This window comes from Anolis carolinensis, chromosome 4 (assembly GCF_035594765.1).
Source record: "Anolis carolinensis isolate JA03-04 chromosome 4, rAnoCar3.1.pri, whole genome shotgun sequence".
NCBI classification, from domain to species: domain Eukaryota; kingdom Metazoa; phylum Chordata; class Lepidosauria; order Squamata; family Dactyloidae; genus Anolis; species Anolis carolinensis.
In genome coordinates, this window is record NC_085844.1 from 37,089,433 (window position 1) to 37,112,953 (window position 23,521).

At 39.3% G+C, this 23,521-nt stretch overlaps 1 long non-coding RNA gene across 1 annotated transcript; it reads right to left on the reverse strand.

Moving 5' to 3' along the window:
* Positions 1-660: 660 nt before the first annotated feature.
* Positions 661-14,689, reverse strand: LOC134298653 (uncharacterized). The gene is made up of 3 exons (XR_010005754.1): positions 13,949-14,689; positions 9,022-9,182; positions 661-956 (listed from the first exon to the last, which is right to left on the reverse strand). It is a non-coding gene; the product is annotated as an uncharacterized LOC134298653 (long non-coding RNA).
* Between the last annotated feature and the right edge of the window lie 8,832 nt (positions 14,690-23,521).

Below are 23,521 nucleotides of genomic sequence, written 5' to 3' on the forward strand. Positions count from 1 at the left end.
TTATCGCATTTTACTCCCCTGTTTACAACTGAAAAACAGGTGGGATGGAAACCATCAATGTTTCCCACCCCATTTCATTGCCCAACCATCAGAGTCTCTTGTATCCTATGGGTTTGATGCAGAATAGGATCCCATGGAAATAAATGGTTTTAACCTGGATCACTGTCTCTTGTATGCGATGGGGTTTGATGCAATACAATAGAATCCAATGGAAAGAAGTAGTTTTAACCTGGATAATTGTCTCTTGCATCCTTTGGGGTTTGGGGCAGAACAATAGGATCTCATGGAAAGAAATGTGTTTTAAACTGGCGTCAGTCTCCTTTAATGTAAGGAGCTTTGGGCAGGGCATGGGTTTTCTTGGTTTTCAGATAATGTTGCTTCTCCTGATTTTTTAAAAAGTAATACTGACATTGTGATGAATGTATTGCCAGCTCTTAAGTTTCCATGTGTGAGTGTGATGGGCAGGCAGAACTCAAAATGGGACTGTTGACAATGTAAGAGAGATGGTCACCCATGCTTTCCCCTCTCAATGTGATGAGGTGATGAGCCTGATGCTAACCACACATTGATTCGGGAAATAGCCAATTGGTGTGCATCAGTAATCAAAAAGCAGCCATGCATTTTGAATAGCACTTTCAAATATTCAACACAGAACAGGAATAATGCATGAAAGGTTTTATTTCTTTGCTTTCAGGAAGACAATAGGCTGTGGTTAGTGAGCACATTGATACTGGCTGGATGTGGATGCTTCAGTTATGTTTTCAACATCCCTTACCACATAGTGTACTAGTTAGCAAAAGTATCATTTTTAAGATTTTGTCCCATTGACGAGTTTCTATCTTTGCACTTTTGCTATTAAATAAATGTGTCCCATAATCCCTTGCAGCAGTGGAGGGGTTCTCCAGAAGTCACACTTCCTTGGCTTCGCTGAAGAGTTCTTTTTAAAGAATCTTTTGCTGTAAAAGAAATTAGAGGGAAAATGTATTAGAAATGTTCTGGAACATTGACCCTCATCTGGGAAAAGCATTATAAACAGTTACATATCAGTGCTCATTCTTAATTTTGCTAAATATACTGGTAATACTGAATGCATAGTTCCCACTCAGATAGCATAAAATGTCATCCTTAGTAACTTCAAGTGTAACTTTAAGAAAAAGTGCTCAATGCTGTCACCAAGAGGACTGAAACTTTTAAAAAAACATTTCTGTACTAATGGGAACTTTATGAGATGTTAAGCTCATTAGGAAACTGGAATAGAAATCGGTTGAAATGTTAAGTTTAAAAACACACATAAAAATGAATTATTAAGAAGTGAAAAGGGGCTTAGCTTTTTCAGGACTCAGGGGGAAGCTGAAGAGGGTAAAGAATGATGAGATGTTATAACTACATTGGTTAGCATTTTGTGCCATTCAAATCGAGGTAGTTAAGGACTATAAGCAAATACAGTTAAAATGATCTTTTTAATAAGGCTGGTCCCTTTTATAGAAGTACTCTGTCAAGCTTAGCATACACTATTTCTCAGAAGAGACAGCACTCTGGGGATATTTGAACATGGATAAGTATATTGGCTGGAATCCTCTATGGCAGCTACAAATGTGTAACCTAGAGCTATACCCTCATGACTGTTACTTATTCATATTCCCTACGTAGTGCCTAATTTAGCCTCTTGATCCAGCAGCCACTGCAGTTGGCAGGGACACGTTCTCCTTCCAGTTGGGAAGAAGCTGGCTGATGTCTCCCCCCACTTTTGATAACATATTTTCAGAACAAGGGGGTAATTGCTAGCGGGGTCCTTCTGCTGTTGCACCAGAGGTCATGCATGGAAGCTGTTTCCCAAGTGATAGGGGAACAAACTCTTGTCAGTAGCAGTGGTTGCTTCCCAGTAAGTGGGATTTAGAAGATCAGAAATATGTATTTATCTACAGGATTTAGACCATCTGTCCCAGAATTTGGAATATTACTTTTTAAAAGCAACATGTTACTGTCAGTCATTTAAAAAGTGCCATCTGGAAGTAGCAGCCTGTAATGAAAGGACCAAAGCATTAACATCCCTGGCCCATCCTCTGTTTGGATATCAACCAGGAAGCCAACACCTTAAATCAAGAAACAGCTTCCTGAGATCTACAGAGATACACAGCTAGTGAGAGTCCAAAAGTGGCAGATTAAAACAAGAACCACAATTAGTGGCTGATACCAGATGAGAAACTCCCCCCTGGGCACACAGGCTGGGCGACATGGAAGGCACTGAACAGACTGCGCTTTGGGACCAGGAGATGCAGAGCCAACCTTAAGAAATGGGGCCACAAAGTGGAGTCTATAACAAGCGAATGTGGAGAAGAGCAAACCACAGACCTCTTATTACAATGTAGTCTGAACCCTGCCACATACACAATGGAGGACCTTCTTACAGCGACACCAGAGGCACTCGAAGTGGCCAGCTTCTGGTCAAAGGAAATTTAGTATAATGCCACATTTTTAACTCTCTTTGTAGTTTTTCTATATATTATGACTGCATTCTCAATTTGCTTCTGACATGATAAATAAATAAATTAAAAAAGTTAATATGTTATTTTTGTAGTTATTATTTGACATCAAACCAACTTCAACCTATGATGACCAATGAATGAGAAACCCCCAAGAACCTCTATCATCAACGGCCCTGCTTAAGTCTTGCAAGCTCAGGGCAATGTCCTCCTTGATGTAGGTAATATTGAAAATGCACAAAGATCTAGCATTAAAGGGTAGTTTGGATCAATTGATTCAGCAGTTGATTTAATGAGTTTATTCTAGTTCAAACTAGCAGTCAGATTTAGACCCATCACATTTTAAATATATATTTTCAGTATGTACTTAAAATAGAACGTTGTACTCAGAGCTTCATGTTCTCTGAGTAAATATTAGGCATGGAAATAATGCTTGAAAACATTTTTAAAATGATTTTTAAAAAGGAAATTGAGAAATCCTGATGAAAGAATCCTGGACTTATGAGAATAGTTGCAGTTCAGGATTTATTCTGAGTAGAGTTTGCATGTGGTTGTTCTGCATGGAACGTGATATTTTGATGCAGAACTATGAATTCCTGTGCAGGAAATGTCTTCTGTGCATTAATAAAAACTGTAATGGGAGATTTGTTCTATACAAAGTCCATGGTTGTTTATTATTATAATTACTGCTGCTGCTACTACTACTATGTTTATTTATACCCTGCTTTTTTTCTCTACAAGGAGACTCAAAGTGGCTTACATTAAAAGCATTTCAATACAATTTAAAACCTAAAAATATACAGCAGGCTGCTGAATGGTCAGAATCTACTCCTTGAGGACCAGATTTTAATAACCCTCTGATCACTTTTCTTATTTGCATAGAAAAAATACCCTGTGCAGAAAACAGCATTAACAAAAATGCTGTTTTCTATGCAAATTAACTATGTGTGAATTTTATGGAGAATAAATCCCTAATTATGGCTTTTTCTGCATAGAAAAGATTTTTTGCAAAGGAATTAATGCTTTTTCTAAAAAACATTATTTTTCGCACACAAAATGCTGTTTTCAATGAAGAACAACTATGAGAGAATTTTACGCAGAATAAGTCCTGAATTGCAAATAACCTTCTAAAGAAGTGTGGCTTTTGAATATTTTCTTGCAATGGCATGCAAATTAATGAAGTTGCACCTTGCAACTTTTGAGAAGATTCTGGGTGAAGAATTTTGTCCCTATTTATTAGCAATACCCCTAAGACACAGTCAGAGTCAGATCACTGAATGATGCATGGCTATAGAATATGTGGAACTAGTGGTGGCTGGTCAGTGCCAGGGTGGTGAGATGAAAAAACGGCTCTGAGGGAATTGTCCAAAGTGCTGGATTTTATCCCCTCATGTAGCTTTAGCACTTTAGCTTCTTAAACCTTTGGACTGGGACCCCACTTATACTCACCATTTCATGCAGTTTCAAATGGGTAATGAAAAGAGCATTTTCATTTTGCAGATGATTATTACACTGGAAATCCTAGAACCAGTTTGAGATCATGATCATACAAACAGCAGAAAGACTGATGGCATTAAGGATTTCCTTTCACACATTTTTGTGTGGTCAGTATAGATGGGCCTAAAGCTCATAGTGGATGTATCACTTCAGTGACTTGGAAGTCAGCAGTTTTCACCAGTCGGCATTAACAGCAATCTTAGAATGGCTATTAGAGACATAGATATGGGATCAGCAGGGTAACTTTCAAACCTTTGACATGTTATTAGTATTCAGAAGTATGTGAAGAGAAATGAAGAAAACTTATATTCTGCGACTCCAGAGGTATGAACTAATGGATTCATACTGCAAGAAAAGAGATTCCACCTAAGTATTAGGAATAACTTTTTTTTACTGTTAAGACCTGTTTGACAATGAAATAAACTTTACTGTAAGAATTGTTTGAAAACAGAAAAAAATCATCAGAGATTAGAAAACTTTTCTTCTTTGGATAATTTAAAACAGAGGTTTAAAATCATCCCAACAGTTCTTCAGGTTTATATTCCAGCTTTGTAGGGAATAGGAGTAGATGGTCTTCAAGGTCCATTTCAATTCTGTCATTCTAATGAAGGTAAGACCCGCATACTTCTAGTAGCCAGGAGGCAGTGGAAAAGATTCTTTTCCCCCTCTATATCTGCAATAGCAGTAATATTTAATGTCCTAATATTGCCTTTCTTGAACAGAAGTCTGGAAGTGCAGAGCCATGAAAAATCTTCTCAATGTGACACCATTTGGAAGTGCAAATCATTCATTCATATTGATATTCTGCATTTGAGAAAGGGTACTATACTACTATGTGACATCTTGCAGTCACAAATTGCTGCCAGGTCAAATTGCCTGGCAATATCTTCTGTTCGAAGCTTAATTTGGGAGACATCACATTCTTATATAAAATAAATGATTTTTTTCCAGTGAACTCAAAGTTCTGGGGAATATTCATGCATTTCTGTTTGTTTGCCAGGATCAGTCTCAAATTGCACTTCAGTGTAAAGGTTTGGAAAATCATATTAGGTACTGCATACTAACAATTATTATCTGGCTTAGATATCAGGTTCTAATAAAAACCTGTATCTTGAAACTTGTAGATAATGCTAGAAGAAACACATTGGCCTCAGTCTAAATGTCAAGCAACCTGTCACCTCTTTTGTGGGGAATAGTGAGCTGAGCTGGAGAATATGGATATAAAAACTTTGCCCCATATTTTTGCATTTCAAATTGTTTCTATTTCAAATCTGAAGAAATTTCCAATTTTAGACAAATGTTTCAGAAACAGACTGAATCTGCCCTTCCTCTTGTTGTCATATGTATTTGAGTTGACACTGATTTATGCAACCCTACCATAGGTTTTTATGGGCAAGATTTATTCAGCTTCATTCATTGCCTTCCTTTTAGCTAAGAGTGAGACCCATCCAAGGTTACCAATTGGTTTTCTATGGCCAAACAGGGATACAGCTTTGTTCTAAGCCAACAGCCAAACTGCTTCATCATATTCTCTTGCTTCCATTTGTAGTAGCCAAATTCAATAGGTACAACAATTGTTCTGTCTGTGTCAAGAGTCAGACGCCAATTAGCGAACAAAAATAGAGTTTATTCAGCAGATAAGCCAAAAAGTAATGTTAACACAGAAAAAACCTTGAAACACTTAACTATCAGTGCTTCAAGAGCAGTTCAAACAAAAATATAATTCAGCAACACAAGCAGGTAAAAACAAAGCTAAACAAACTTAGTGCAAACTGCACTTTCTGAGTCCAAGCCCTGCCAGCCGGCTCTGTAGTTTTCAAAGGAACAGTTCCCAAAAGAAAACACCAAATTGGTCAGGAAACAAACAAACAAACAAAGAATGCAGTAGACTGCTTCCACAATGTGGATAAAGCCGAAGGCTCCAAAAGGATGGTGAAAAGATGTCGTCCGGGATTCCAAGGTCAGGTCAGGAGATAACAGCGGTGTCCAAAGAGCAAGCCAGGAGTCAAAAGCCGATAGTAGTCATCAATCACAGGGCGAAGGCAGTAGCAAGGTCTGAAGAGGGTGCAGTCATCCAAAACAGGTCCACGATAAGACACAGCGAGAGCCAAGCTAGGTGATAACAGCAGATTCAAATCATAGTCCAAGTCCAGTCTTCATGGAAACACAGAGATCCCAATGGCGCCTCAGCAACACCTTGCCACACGCAAAGTGCAGTGGCCAAACATTTCCATTTTATTCCCCTTCCTCCTGGGTGACCAAACACTCACACCCAAACACCAGGTGTCCCAAATCTACTCAGAGTCTGAGCTCCACACAGCTAGAGCTCGTGGATCTGGAGTATCTAGCAATTCGTCGGAGTCCCAATCATCCTGCCCACACTTAGCCCCATGAACACTTAAAGAACCATCCTCCCTTCTCCAAGCATCCCAATTGGGATCAGCTCCTGCAGAAACCCCAGGTTCAGAAGTATCCATAGACCCCAAATCCCCAGACATCTCCGGTGGCTGTGCCCATTCAGTGCCCGCTTCCCCAGCCACCACCTGTTCCTCAGCATCCATCTCCCCATCTGAATCTTCCTCAGAAGATCCCCCATATAGCTCTCTAAGTCGTTTCCTGCGCAACTCCTCCAGTGAACCCTCATCACGAGGGTTTTTTCTTCCTCTTCGAATTCCATCCCCATCAACCATAATCCCCGAAGGCGCAGTCACAACAGTCTGTCTGCCATATAGGTATTAAAGATGAAGAGCCTCTTGGGAAAAAAGATGCAGTTGTCCTTTTAGTCAAGAATATACATTTGGTGATCTTCATTCTACATATATTTTTAATTTATGTGATTTTTACCTTATCTCCCATATTTGTGCCAATAAAATTAAGGTAGCATGTGTGAATTTCCTCCTTCCTTGACCTTACACCAGCCTTGTCAGGTAGATCAGGCTGAGGGAGATTAAGTGATGCAAAATCATTCAATAAATTTCACAAATTAATGGGGATTTGAACCTATCTTGCCTAACTCAGAGTCCAATTGCCGAATCCAATGCTCTAATGACTACATGGCATTAGCCAAAGACCAATAAGTAAAGATTAGCCCTTTGAAGTAGGTTTTGAGTAATTTCTGTAAACAGTGAAGTTCCTTTCCCTTATGAGAAATGCATTTGTTGTGTTAGTTTGTGCAGCCAGTTAAATCTCAAAGTCAATATTGCTCATTTTCTGCTAAATGAAGGATTATTTTACTTAGTTTAAAGCGAGTTGTGCTATCATTGATTGGTATACAGGACTAGACAAGATAAATACTCCAACATAAGTAATTTGCAGTTTTTTCCCCTCACTTGTCAATTGGAAATATAGATAACAATCTGCTGTTATTTGGGTTCTGAAGAAGGAACAAAACTGGACAGAATTAACCAAAAGAAGAAATTTATGCAAGACAATGATTAACATGTGTTTACACATTGCTTTGTTGGAATTCCATGGAGAGATACTGTGAGAAATACAAGATTAAGCAGTAAGTGGTAATTAATCAACCAGAATGGAAGAAGCATAGAAGATGACAGACTAACACAAGCAACCAAATCAACCATGAGATGATGTTAAAAATTAGCATATTCCACAACCTTTCATTTTTCTTCAGCATTTTTATCAGTTCACCTCACACAGAGATAAAAAGAATCGCATGCAGCCTGAACTTCCATCATTAAAATGAAAGTGGTAGGCAAGCTGTTTCAGTTCTTTTTCAGAATATTGGCGGGAGGGGGAGGCACACTTTATGTACTACAACTCCCAGAAGCCCCTGATCAGTTTGCTCATTGTGTCATGTTGGTGGAAGGAGTCTAAGAGCTGTAATTACAAAAACTTTTCGAAGGTTAGTCAAGAACTCCCAATAAGCATTCAAGGGAGATAGCATTTTTATGAAGATAGGTTATACCAGTGGGTCTGAGACTATCTCACAAGATTTGAGATTGGCATCCAATAATGTTTAACATCAGAAATTACTTGATAGATCTCAGGTAATGGTGGCATCTCTTAAAAATTTCTGTAATGTTTGACAGTATCATACAAGGAAGGTATTCAATGGAAGTTGATCCATCTGAGACTGGGCACAGTCCTTACATGGGAAGGCTTCCATCTATCTTAGTAGAGCTCTCTATTCCGAATTCCCCTTCAAAATGAACGAGCTTTTGTCTCCTCCACTCAGGATATAGGACACTACATAAGAAATGCAAAGAATCTCTGCAAATTTGTCATCTTCAGTGAGAAGGGGTATTTTTGCCCCTTATTAATTTCATGGCTTCCCATAAGTTGACACATACAGAGAGAGACACAAATTAGGTGGGGATTAACTAAGCTGCAGAGACAATAATAATAATAATAATAATAATAATAATAATAATAATAATAAACATGCAAAGATACTGTGGGACTTCCGAATCCAGACTGACAAAGTTCTGGAATACAACACACCAGACATCACAGTTGTGGAAAAGAAAAAGGTTTGGATCATTGATGTTGCCATCCCTGGTGACAGTCGCATTGACGAAAAACAACAGGAAAAACTCAGCCGCTATCAGGACCTCAAGATTGAATTTCAAAGACTCTGGCAGAAACCAATGCAGGTGGTCCCGGTGGTGATCGGCACACTGGGTGCTGTGCCAAAAGATCTTAGCCGGCATTTGGAAACAATAGACATTGACAAAATTACGATCTGCCAACTGCAAAAGGCCACCCTGCTGGGATCTGCGCGCATCATCCAAAAATACATCACACAGTCCTAGACACTTGGGAAGTGTTCGACTTGTGATTTTGTGATATGAAATCCAGCATATCTATCTTGTTTGCTGTGTCATAATAAAATAATAATATAATTATTACCCACCACTCCTGATGGCTCGAGGCAGGATACAAAAAAAATCACAAACAAATGAACATAAAAAGAGATACACACACACACACACACACAAACTTATACCAAACATAGATACAGAACTGACATATAGTGGCAATATAAGAGATGGGTCTTCAACTGTGTTTTAAATTTTGATACCTCATTTAGCTGTCAGATCTCTTCTGGCAGGTCATTCCACAGTCAAGGGGTGGCTAATTTAAAGGTCCTCTGGGTGACAGTCGCCAGTCAGGTTCTGACTGGTATGAATAGCCACTCACCAGAGGGCGGATTGTGCAGGAGAATGTGATCCTGTAGATAACCTGGATACAAACCAATAGAGCTATTTTAGGTGGCAGGTTCTAGTGCCTTCTTGCAAACTCCTGCAAATAACTAACAGTGCTAGAGCAGGTGTTTTGTGTATCTCTACAATCTCTTTAGGAAATTAATTAAGACATTAAGATAGCATTAACTGGCTTATGGACAAAATATGATTTGAGTAAATAATGTTCAAAGCTATATTCCATTATACTAACCAATGGACAATGTCAAAAACAAAACATACACACCATGAACATTTTTATATTTCCTGTGATGTATATATTCCTGTTTCCTTTCATTATTCCATGAGCTAATACGATGAAGTTTATCATATATTTTGCCTTTAGATGTCAGGTGTGAGCTATCTGCAGCATTAAGGAGATGAATACACTTAACATGCCACAATCTGTACAACTGGACTCTTCCATTTATATAAAAAGCAGTTTAAAGGAGCACTGTGGAACTATACGGTCTCTCTGGCAGTGAAACCCCGAAGTTGTTTATTTATACAGAAAGCATTTTAGAAGAAAAAACCTCTACAGCATTCCTCACGCTAATGCTCATTAAACACCCATAGCTGGATTAATAATCATACTAAGAATAGTTACAGTTCATGCCAAATCTGAGGCCCTGGTGGATATTCTTCTGCCTGTCCTGCTTTCTGAAATAGGACTTGTTTATAACAAGGGAGGAAACTCTGTCAAAAATGAACTAAAGCAGGAGAGAAAGGCTTGCAGGGGAGGAAGGCAGAGCAGAAGCCAAAAGTGTGTGTAGTTGAACATACCTTTGCTTTGCTTAGGAAGTCAGTGGTGGATAAAGAAATCACATGGCTTTCCAAATAACCTATGAATATGACCCACTAAGCAAATCACTGGGAGCACTCAGGTTGCATTTTCTTTCTTCTTCTAACTTCCAAGTCCAGGTGGAAAGTTGAAGGGGGAAAGGAATAGTGGAAACACTCTGGAGAAAATTCCTGCATTGTTGCAGTGCTTAAATTATAGAGAGATGAGAAGTCTTCAAGGCACCCAGGTGACTGATTCTCAGCTCCCTAAATCTCACATTTATTAAGCCACATCACAGAATCATGTAATCATAGTGGCAAGGATATAAAACTAAAACACTCTGATAAGATGCCCATCCAACCTCCAGTGAAAAACAGCCCTTTGAGGCTATCTAATTTCCTCTGGAGCAGCTTTCACTGCCAGGAAGTTCTTTCTCAAGTTTAGGTGAAATCTCTTTTCTTGTAATTTGAATTCCCCTGTTTGTGTTCTAGTTTCTAGAAAAACTGAAAACAGGCTTGCTCCATCTTCTACATGACATCTCTTCAAATATTTATAGTTGGTTCTTGTATGACCTTTCAATCTTTATCTCAAAGCCAAATGTACCCAGCTTTCTTGCCTTCCATGAACAGTAGTTAAAAGGCTCATCACAAAAAGGTAAGCATGCCTAGACCATCCAACAATTAGGCAGAATGGGGTGGTTGCTTCATAGAATCATAGAATCACAGAGTTGGAAGAGACCTCGTGGGCCATTCAGTCCAAACCCCTGCTAAGAAGCACGAAAATTACATTCAAAATACCCTCGACAGAGAGTTCAACTGCTGAACAGCTCGCACAGTGAGGAAGTTCTTCCTAATGTTCAGGTGGAATTTTCTTTTCTGAAGTTTGAAGCCATTGTTCCACGTCCTAGTCTCCAGGGCAGCAGAAAACAAGCTTGCTCCCTCCTCCCTATGACTTCCTCTCACAAATTTATACATGGCCATCATGACTCCTCTCAGCCTTCTCTTCTGCAGGCTAAACATGCCCAGCTTTTTAAGCCATTCCTCATAGGGCTTGTTCTTCAGACCCTTGATAATTTTAGTCGCTCTGCTCTGGACACATTCCAGCTTGTTGACATCCCCCTTAAATTGGGTGCCCAGAATTGGACACAGTATTCCAGGTGTGGTCTGACCAAGGCAGAATAGAAGGGTAGCATGACTTCCCTGGATCTAGACACTGTAGATGCTTCAGCTAGCATGAAATGGCACCAAACTATTTTTTTTACATCCTATTGTAATGTTATTGCTATGGAAGGGACTGAGAGAGGTGATTCTGGAATTGTCCCTCTCATGTGCCGAAATAATTGCTTGGTTTAGGCAGTTTGGCTTGCTGCATGATTTGCTCCTCTGTCTCAAGCATCAAAATTTATTGGACTTCCCCTATTTATATTTGAATTCTGCTGATTGTACGAGCCTCTAAATAAATGGCAACTAGACACAGGTAGAATTTTCCTTCTAACCTATAGAGTGGAAATGAGCAACTCTGGCAATATTTTTGAATGACAAATCCCATAATGGGGTTGTTGTATGTCTTTCGGGCTGTGTGGCCATGTTCCCGAAGTATTCTCTCCTGACGTTTCGCCCACATCTATGGCAGGCATCCTCAGAGGTTGTGAGGTATGGATAAACTAAGTAAGGAAAGGAAAGAATATATATCTGTGTAGAGTCCAGGGTGTGGCAAGAGTCCTTTGTCACTGGGAGCCAGCATTAATGTTTCAGTTAATCACCCTAATTAGCATTGGAAATGTTTTGTCTCTTGCCTGGGGGCGTCCTTTGTTCAGTCATGCCCTCAGAGTGTTGGTTCCCGTCTACTGTTTTGATTTTGGAGTTTTGTAATACTGGTAGCCAGATTTTGTTCATTTTCATGGTTTCTTCCTTTCTGTTGAAATTGTCCACATGCTTGTGGATTTCAATGGCTTCTCTGTGTAGTCTGACATGATAGTTGTTGGAATGGTCCAGCATTTTTGTGTTCTCAAATAATATCCGGTGTCCAGGCTGGTTCATCAAATGCTCTGCTATGGCTGATTTCTCTGGTTGAATTAGTCTGCAGTGCCTTTCATGTTCTTTGACTCTTGTTTGGGCGCTGCGTTTGGTGGTCCCTATGTATACTTGTCCACAGCTGCATGGTATCCGGTAGACTCCTGCAGAAGAGAGAGCCCAACCTGCAAATCATCAGTCCTGCCAGCACGAGGGTTTAACCCTCTGCACCACTGGAGGCTCCTTCCACAGTGGTAATTGCTGCCTTCCATGTTAGTGGGATGATATATTTGCTTCCTACTTTAACCTGAATTTGATAAAAACTATCCAATTTTCTGAATTCTGTCCCCCAAAGAGGTTCAGTACTCTGGATGGCTTCTATAAAGTTGGATCCACTTCTCCACTGACATGCCCACATTGTGGAGGATTATATTCTCCACACTTTCCCTGCAGCCTTAACTTGGATCCATCAGCCCACTGAGATGGAATCCTCAGGCTCTGGCTACACTTCCACTTCCTGGATCAATCTCTCCTCCTTTTATGCCTTTTTCAGATGTAAACAAACTCTTTTATATCCCTTGCAATGAAGCACATTTTGAATGTCTTTAGAAACAGGACTGAAGTGCTGCTGTGGGTGGGTGTTCTTCCTTTACAGGATTAGACAACACTGCTGCAACAACCATCTATTTATTTCAGCACATGATTGTTTTAGTATGATTTGAAGCACTGTTTTGGAGCCAGACATAATCACATTATGCAGTTCTCCACCTTATTAACTGGCAGAGTAGCATTCCCCATTAGACAATTGATCCTGGCTAGATGAAGCCATTAAAACCAGCACTAATTAGTTGAAGATAGGAGACAGAAATGCCGGGCTGCAGCCCTTCCCTTCATGCTCCGGGAAGTTCATGTTCCAGACAAATAATAATTGATATGTTGCCTCCCTTCATTGTGGATCTTAACAGCCAGCAGTATAATGACAGTCTGACAATCCCCTGTCAAGCCCATTGTATGTGTGGTTTTCAGTCTGTGAACCAATGAATAATATTTCCGGTTGAAACTTGTACATCAAGATTATGCATTTTAAAAATGGTTGTAATCAGAGTTGGATAGTCATAATGTCTCAGTTATATCAGAATCTCTAACTAGCATGGCTCATGGTAATTTGATTTGGAGAATTATGGGAGTTGTAGTAAAAAAAGATTTCCCAAACTCTGAAATAGTAGTAAGGCTAGTTGATAAATAAATCTAGCCTTAATTAAGAAAGTATCAAATAATTACCCGAAGGAGAAGCTTCAGCTAGTTCTTATGTTAGGTTTAAAAAATCCCACTTTTCCATGTCAAAAGAGCTACTATATGGTTAATACCTTTGTTCTAAAATACAGACATCCAAAGCCTTAAAAAAACTCCATAGGAATTTCATAGTGAAATCTGCAAGACAACCTATGCATAATAGCTTGGGAAAAGGCTCCATTGAACTCAATTAAATTACCTTCTGGTTGCATAAGTTCAATGAGTAAAACATATTGAGCTTGAGCAGATGACCTCCACTCAGATGAAATAAACCTTCAGTTTTCATGAGAAAGGCCAACTATCTTGCACAGCTCTGTTAAGAGCATTAAGACTGCTGACTTTTTGAACTGTCACAAGAAGAACTCATCCCATCAGGATGCGGCAGAGGAAGATGACAGAAGAAGCAGGATCACTCCATTGGAAATCTCAATGACCCCAATCCCGTCATGTTGTGTCTTTTTTGGCTGTAAGTCTGCAGGCTAGAACTCTGTTCTGTTTATTGATTCTATGTAAACTGCGGAGGGAGCCTTTTTGGGTGAGAAACATGATCAAATGCAGTCTGAGATGACTCCACAACCTACCAGAAGGTGAACCTTCCCACGATTGCCATAATTTAGCAGAAACCTTTTAAAATCCCCTTTAAAATGAGAAAAAGACCAAAAGAATAGTAAATATAGTAACCAGATACTGCAAGAAAGATCCTGAAGCAAGTGGCACCATGTTTCCAGTGTAGACATCAAGTCCGCTTCTGCCCAGTGGTGGCTGGGATTTCCATGTCTTGAGGTGTTGGCTCCACTTAAACTTTAAAGGAGCTATCAGATGTGTTGACCCCTGAGCTCAGAATTGGCTTGTCCCTTATTCACTGTGAATGAGCAAGATGTCACAATTGACTGAAAATGCACATGAAATCTAGCAGCCAATCCTCACCTGCTTTCTGTAGTGTTCTACAATTGTTTAGTTGGGTAAGATAAATGCACACTAAATATGTAATTTAGGAATGAGGGAAGGCATACCAGTGACACGTGCGGGTGGCGTGTTGAGGGATAAATGGAATGTGGTATAGCTCGACTGGCATTAGGCTAATTCTTCTGTTTTATTTATGGTACGTTATTTGGAAACCTTTGTTATCAGAGAAGGCAGCACACAACAGATACACTGTTTGACTGATGGCACCTTTGAAGAAGCATCATATTAATACAACCAGCATAAAGGCCGAGGCACAAGGACATTATGATTCAAAGAAATAGGAGATAATTGGAATATGTCCCGATGTACATCCAAATCTGAAAAGCCTGATAGCTATTAACGAAACAGGAAATTTAATGTCATCCTGCAAACTCTTCAAAACTAATGAGTTAAGCTGTGAAGATAAGAGGCTTCTCTGTTTATAAAAGGATATGGAATAAAACCACCAAAGGAAAGGCACTCAGTGAAATAAGAAAAAGTAGGTCTAGAGCCCTAAGATACATTTATGGCAGAATGCTATAGAAGTCTAAATTTCACTCAGTCTGATAGATTTTACTCTCGGGAAAGTGATCATATGATGATCGCCTAAACAATTAAAATTGATGTGGAATTGCATGTCTAGATTATTTTCCATTGAGGAAAACAGTAAACACCTAATGTGGAAGCTAATAGGTGTAGGATGTATCCAACTATAAATAAATATGGGACTACATGTTAAAAAGAAATGGGACTGTTTTTCACTCAGTAATACAGAAGACAATTGTGATTTATAAAATTAGCTCAGTCACTTTTCCCAAACCTCATCCTACACATACTTAGCCACAGTCATGCTATATGGATTATACTAACACATCTAAGCCATGTGGATTATGTATATCCAGCCATTTATTCTTCAGGGGCAGTTCAGTTAATTTTCCTTTACATAGGTTATAAAACAACAAACTTAGTTTTCCTGTTGACTTAAAAATGACTACACAGAATGATGGAATTGTCATCTTGTTCAACTCCCTGCTAAGTGACTAGGAATCCATAGCTAAAGCATTCCTGAAAAAAGTCCATCCAAGCTGTTTAAACATTCTATTAAGGCAGAGTTTTTCAAACTGTAGTGCACTGAATTGGACACAGGTTAGTTCTGAACAAAGTATAATGGAGGCACCAGCACTATTTGATAGAGAAGGCTAAAGATCTTGTAAAACTACAACTCCCGTGATTTAATAATTTGGTGTCAAACTGCATTAATTTTACAGTGTAGGTGCAGCCCTAGTGTTTTTTTATAGCACTGATTGTTTTTGGGCTCTTTATGGTTGCAGATATGCTTTTTCCTACCCTTGGACATGCATATTGTAAGACCACACCCTACCATTGACATCCGCAGAGGAAGAGGGAAGGAAAATATTCTGGTTTGCACCTCCACCTAATCAGGTTACATAAACTAAACCAAAAAAGATGAGTAAGGTGTGTGTGTGTACACTAGTTTCATCTGATATAGTGCTTGTGTGTCTTCCCATGTTCATATACTGAGTGGATGAAAGAAGAGAAACAGGACTTCTCTGAATCTTTTTTGGGGGTGGGAGTGGGAAAAATGGTTAAGTGCAAGGACTTGTTCTTACACGAAGGATTGTGCCCTAACCGAATGTATGAAGAGGCCTGTAGTGAGAATATTGAAACTAAATGTTTAAATAAAAATGAACTCCCATGAAAGGAAGTCAAGAGATAGCATACAGGAGTGGATACTCAAAGCGGGGGGCAGGGGCGGGGGGGGGGGGGGCGGCGGCAGAATTCTCCTATATAGGTTTTTTCCCTCTCCTTGAATGTCCACTTTTGCATGCTGTCTCTGCTTGCATTTACAGAAGCTTATTTCTCTAACTTGTCATTCAAACATGCTCACCAAGAAAATGAGTAAATGCCACAAAAACTAGCAAGATGACATAATGAATGAGTTACTGTAAATGCCTCCAGCATAAAACAATTATGTACCTGCTATTGTCAAAAACATTCAACATTTTCTTTTGTTGAAAGGGAAGCCGCTATAAATTATTCACAGGGGCACTAAAAGTACTTCTTTTTTTCTTTTTGGTTGCTACCAATTAATTCTTCCCTGAACATCCCCAGATATTTAGTTAAGGACAGAAAATTTACATGCCAAGTTTTGATTTTAGCATGAGGTTATCTAAATGAACATCCATATTTTTTTTTCAAAAAAGACATTTGGCATCTAGAGTACCAATTTTGTAACTAGGAGACCCATTCTGTTATCTAGGGTAATTCAGGTTCTGGTTGGAAACAGCAGAGCAAGAGTAGGCAGGCAGGAAAAGTGAATGTGTGCTTTATTCTGATTTAGTCATGTTTAGAATAGACCTATAGAGACCAATAGGGTATGATCTCAGAGGGTCTCCTCTAAGCATGGCCAAGTTTGGATTTATCTAAATGTAATTTGGTGTTTTTATTACTGATGTTATCTAAATAGATAAGATAAATGTTTCTTAACCTATGCGTCTATATATATATATTTTAGAAAAAACAACAGTAGTATGGAAAGGACTTAGTAAACTCTGTGTTTACCACTACCTCTCAGTAACCTTTAATTAGGAACATGTTCTAAATGGTGATGAAATTAAGATTTTCTGAAGACAAGACCCATAACGGCAAACTAGCAGATGTATGCTTAATCTACCAACATTTTAAAAAATGAGTATTCCATATCTACATTGAAATAACAGATTCTTTTGATTGTGCTGATGACTATGGACATTATTTGAGAGATCAGAAATGCTATGAAACAGCACATCCATTGTCCTTCATGCCTGTAAAGCATATTCCCTCTGCCATGTTTTTTTTAAAGACATCTGGTGCTTTTTCTTCACAAAGCATTTCCTGGGCTATGGTTGTAAGTATGAATATTAAATGATAAATACTTATTTGGAGAGAGCAAGTGTGGTGTAGTGGATTGAGTGCTTGGTCCAGAATAGGATACACACCCTTATTCACACATGGAAATTCACTGGGTGATCTTGAGCAAGTAACAAACACTCAGTTCATGCAAGGGAAAACTCTCTCTGAACAAATTTTTCTAAAAACACCTTGTGATAGAGTCATCATATGTTAGAAACATTAACAAATTCTTAGGCACACTGAAATATCTTATTTGTAGTGCAAAAAAAACCCATGAAAGAATGATACAATATTTAAAATGAAGCACTGCATTACTGGTGACAATGTTTGGCACAATCAGCCTAGGAAAGCAACTCCAACTCATCTCCAAGTGCTTTTGCTGGTTCTCTGTTTCTTCATCTCGCAGTGGTAGCAGTCTCTTTCATTTGAATGAGACAATAGAAGCCCGAATGGCTGGCTAACTATAAAAATGATTAGCTTTCATTACAAAACCTGATCCTTTAATTAAGCTCAGCTTTTCAGTAGTTCTGCTTCTTCTTTATGTCTCTGCTCTTTTCTCACACTCATTGTTTATGCCCTCTTTATGTTCCACTAACTGCACAAAGTGGCAGCACAAGTCAACCCTTCTTCTCCTCTCTCCATGTTATCACACCAGGGCTTTAAAGCGAGCAGTCTCACTTTTCTGCTACCTGCAGAATTCTGGGAAAAGTAGTTTGGGGAGACAAGGGCCTCTGTAGCAGAGAATTCCAAAGGCTCTGACCTAAACTACAATTCCCAGAATTCTGCAGGCAGCAGAAATGCAGGACTGGCTGCTTTAAAGTCCTGGTATAATAATGTTGTGTGTCTCTGTCCTTCCTTCCTTCCTTCCTTCCTTCCTTCCTTCCTTCCTTCCTTCCTTCCTTCCTTCCTTCCTTCCTTCCTTCCTTCGATTGAAGCAGATGAGTTTAAGGTAGAAACCATTTAATGTAACTCTGAAAGTAGTTCGTAACAATCCTGGCTGTTACAAGCAAAATGGCAACTGAATTCCAACACTTTACAAAATAACTCAAAAACAAAATAACTCATTGGGTTGCTGTGTGGTTTTTGAGCTGTATGGCCATGTTCCAGTAGCTTTCTCTCCGGACGTTTCACCTGCATCTATAGCAAGCATCCTCAGAGGTTTGTTCAGAAGTCTGTTGGAAATGAGGTAAGTGGAGTGTGTATATGTGGAATGTCCAGAGTGGAAGAAAGCACCCTTGTCTATTTGAAGCAAGTGTGAACGTTGTAATTAGCAAGCCTGATTAGTATTGAGTAGCCTTGCAGCTACAAAGTCAATCAGTTAGAGTATTTGCATAGAGGTAGTCTGGCTGTTGTGCCTGGAGGCATTCTTTGTCTGGGAGGTCTTAACTGGCACTTGCTATCCAGATTTCCTGTTTCTGAGTGGTGTTCTTTATTTACTGTCTTGAGTTTGGTGTTTTTTTAAATATTGGGAACCAGATTTTATTCATTTTCATGGTTTCCTCCTTTCTGATGAAATTGTGGATTTCAATGGCTTCTCTGTGTAGTCTGACATGGTGGTTGTCAGAGTGGTTCAGCATTTCTGTGTTCTCAAATAATATGCTGTGTCCAGGTTGGTTCATCAAGTGCTCTGCTATGGCTGACTTCTCTGGTTGTATTAATCTGCAGTGCCTTTCAAGGTCTTTGATTTGTGTTTGGGTGCCTGTTTGGTGGTCCCTATATATACTTGCTCGCAATTACATGGTATATGGTAGACTTTCATTGAGTTATAGCAACTCAATGAAAGTACCTTGTTACTTCCAAGCTCTCCTTGCCTGCTACAGTTGGTTGACTTCTCTGTCACTGTTGTACCAGGCAGGTGGATAAGATGTTACCCTTGTTCAAGAATTATTGTGAACAGGATGTCAGACTTCCTACACTCAATACCCTGATGTGACATACTGAAAAGTGGGCCTCTATGTTTTTCTGTCACAGAAACAAATGGTGGGGCCAAACCACTTGTAGAGAAAGTCGAGGGAGTTATACTTTTATTTAAACTATGTGCTCTATCCAATGACCATCACCTTAAGATGCTGCTTAAAATAAATCTGGAAATGTGCTTAATTATTAGGTCCTAATAGCCGATGTCCACAGCTTGTAAAATGATACCTTAATGACTTCTCGGAAAACAATGGAGAAAATGAACACTTCATCAGCATAAGCTATTTAGAAGAGCCAATCTAATATTAGTCTATGACTACTTAAGAGAATGAGAAAACAAACTGTAAAATCCTAACAGAAGAAACCCACTTCCTTTCTGAGTCTCAAGAGAAAGGGCAGGGTTGTAATAAAGCGTTGTTGTCAATTAAGCATATTTTTCATAACCTCATTAGTACAAACTTCTATTTTAGGAAAGATTTCTTGTCAGTGTTCAGTTGTAATGTTTAGTCTTGTGTTGGCTCCCAGAGTCTGATTTTGAGAAAAAAAATATGATGAAGAAAACTGAGAAAAAGAAAGGGGGTGGAAAAAAAATTCCTTCCTTGGGACGTGTGCGTGTGAGTCCTGTAACTGTTAAGTGTAATTAATAGCAGCACATTGGTAGAAAGTCAGACATAATAATTGATTTCTTCTTTTTACTGTGCTAAAGATCAAGGGAACATATCCTTCATCCTCCATTATGCACGCACAGCAATAGCAGAATAGATCCTTTGGGAGAGTTTGAATATCCGGTGCTTTGCTGCCCACAAGATCCTTATTATAAAAGGTGTTGTAAGCCAGCCAAGATGGAGAAAAGCTGCTGCTGTTGCTGCTGCTAGAATTACTGAAAAATGCTTAGCTCTTATTCCTCATTAGCCAAGGAAGGAAGTGGGGGAAAAACAGCACCCCAATAAACGAGGTTATTAATAAATGGGAAGAAAATCAAGCCCTTCTAGCATAAACAAAACAAATTATTTTTTTCTAGAACGTACCACTCTAGTGTGTCATTTTATCCTATCTACAGCCCAAATGCAGTGTCGTACTAGTGCCTTACTCGAAACAACAAAATTTTATTCATTTTCCATCCTTCTTCAGCATCTCACATGGTTGAAAAATTGGTTCCATAGAGAACTACTGGATTTCCCTTCTCACCTGGTTTCTTTGATGGAAACAGTTTTATTAGCAGAGCTAACTTATGGGGTATTAGGCTACATTTCATCAGCTTACATTCGGATTTAATACATTCATTTTCATTGCAAGGTTTTTGGATAAAGTTTAAGATATTCTTAACAGCTGTCCCTGACACTGGAATATCTTTCCTTCTTGTTTTGCTAAAACCCAGGTAAATATGCTACTTAGAAATGATTGTATGATACATCTACACCAGATACATCCTAATATATCCCTGTTTTTGGCATGATGATAGAGATGATCAAGGTACTCTAAGCTGAAGAGCTCTTTCTAGGGACATTGGTCATTGAAATGAATTCTGATTGTTTTTCTTGGAAGTAATGCAGATTGGTTGCAACTGAGCAGCTTTTGATTATCAAGAATGGAACCACAAGCTGAGAATGACAATAGTTTAATATTTTGCATTTGGATCATTTTACATCTTTGGGATCTTGGACTGAGTGTTTGATTAGGATCCTGGCAGATCAGTGTTCCTTACTGTCAAGTTCCCATCAAATGATGCCAGTGTAGCTCTGTGTGTGAAAGATGGTGGAGCCAGCGCATGCTGCCACCACAGCAACACAGGAGGGGTCCCGTGTTGTCATTAGAATCCATGGGGATAGCCACATGCTCCACTTGTCCTCATGCTTTCCCCATCTGATGGCTCTCAGCTGGAGCTGAGCAATGTGGGCCATGGGGTGCCAGGTTCCCCATACCCCTCGACGAAGCAAAGCACCTCCGGTGGCCATGTGACAAGGTATTAGTCATTGAAACCTCTTAGGAGACCTTAGCCAGTCACAATGCCTCAGCTTTAGAGAAAGAGAATGGAAAGCTTCCTCTGAATGAATCTGTCCAAATTTCTATGGCAGGATTGTCATAAATTGGAATCACTTTGAAGATATGTAATATCCAGTGTCATATTACTTGACCCATTAGAATTTACATTTTATCAGTCAATCCAAGCAATAAAAAATATATGTATACCCACTGTTGGCTGAAAAGACTGTGCTGATGAGTCTGTCCTAGAAAGGAAAGACAAAGGAGAAGCATCCAGAATGGTAGCAATTTTCCTAGGTCTTTTATATTTGAAGACATAAAAGGAATATCAGGCATGGTCCTTTTTTATATTGAGTCTGCCAAGATTTTTTTTTTTAAAAATCAGATGGTTGGTTTTGAATTCATGAAAGCCTAAGGATCTCTGGGTGTCCCCCTGTTTCTACACACTTTAAAAACATTTTAAAGATGGAGTCTCACGAAGCAGAAATGGCTAAAAGCTCTTGCTTTAACATGGGATGGGAACTGTCAGATTCCCCTGGTTTAGATCATTGTAGTTACATCAAAGTTCCTGTGAACTATCTCGAAATGTGCTTTAATGCTCCCTTGCTTGCCATTAATCCTCTTTCATTAAACCTTTATGGTATTTTTTTAAAAATTATTCTTCAGGAATTGTGCAAATTTGATATATTGCTGTTGCTATATTTTCTCTTTTTCTTTTTAGACCTGAGATTTTTCAATTTTGACATAGCATGTTAATTTTGAATATTCCCATTCCAAAACCCCATTAAGGTATTTCTATGAGAATAGGAAGGTTGGGCAAACTCCTCTGACTGTTTCCCAAGCCAGGCAAATATCAATAATCCATTATTCACATATATGCAAAGATAGTTTCCCTTGTCAGCCCAGATAAACCCAGAATTATTTGTCTAGTTAAATGATCCACTTGAGGATGAGAGATTGCTGATCTTGAAACAGAAGCTCAGAGTATGTACATTTGTTAAATTTCTTTATTGACAGCCCAACCCTTGATTGCCCAAGATCATTACCTTTTTGTTTTAGGAACTTCACGTTTTTCACAGTGGAAGCTCCTATCTTTGTCAAGCATGGAACGGAACTGTTAAGCTAATTTCTTTTACATTGTCCTTGTGGATAATGCCGTCTCCCGGGGGGGGGGGGGGGGTGTCCCACCAGCTGCTTGATTCTTCAGCCAGTCAATGCCTATCTGTCATTTCCTTGTGAAAGACAATCCCTGCCTGGAAGTTGTGATGTCATCAGAACTAACAGTCAATCTGGGCACAGTTCCAGAGCAGCCCTTCCTTCGACCAATCATGGGAGGGTGCGGGAATTTTAATAGTTGTCAAACTGTATAAGATGCTATGCTTTCTCTACATGTTTATGCTTGTACTTTTGAAGCACCCACTTGTACTTGCATGCCTTTTGACCGAACTGAATAAACTTCTGTGGCTTGTCTTCAACCTGGTGAATATTTCTCTGTCCTGACCCATTTGGTTTAGTATATACTTGCCAGGCACAGATTGTCTTATCCTTGGTCCTTGTACCCCTCGACGGATTGTCACCTTGACGTGGTGAGAGGGCTTGCGTGTTCCGATGAACCTGCGGGCACAACCACTGGAGTCATGCACTCCCAGAAGTGGCCGCAGGGGAGGTTCCAGACCAAGCACAATCCGAAGACCCAAAGACCTCAACGGCAGAGCAGGCGGAGGATAACATGGTACATGTTATAATGGCTGTGAAGGCGGAAGAAGGCTGCAACAGACTGAGAAGCCACTCTCATTGTGTTAACCACACCACTGCTGGAACCTCACACTGTGAAGACTGTGTGTTGACCGGCCTTGGTCCTAGTTATCCACTTCAATATTACTACTGAATAGCATTTAAACATTTGATAAGATCTATTAACTTTCCCTATCTACTCATCTCACTGGATTTAAGATGGCAAAACTTTCATTTGCTACTAGTAAACCTCTTAGGTCATTTCAATATACAGTGCATGTTTCAAACCTTTACATTTTTTAAAGCATGATCGAGATAAGGCCTGACAGAACATCATTACAATATATAATTTTTGTGGCTTTGCAGCTACTTATGATCAATCTAACTCAACAGATAATGTACAGCAGGATATATCTATCCATACAGCAGATATAATGAGGCTAAACAGCTGAGCTAGTGGTTGACTCTTTCCATCACCTGCATTTCATCATGAGTCCTGGTCCTGGATATTGTGGTTACATTCTGTGAGATTTATCTAGGAAGGATATAGAATTTACCAGAAGCAGAAATATCTAAGGATATGGTGTTACAAAGCCGATTTCCTCTCCCCATTATTCTTTGTGGCTATGTTGACATGTACATAGGCAAACAATTAGTATGGATGTGTCATCTTTCTATAAGAATGTTTCAAAAGCTGTAGGGAAGGTTACATTCAGAGAAGTCATAGAGAGTAACCTGGTTACTTGGTTCTCTCTCTCTTTT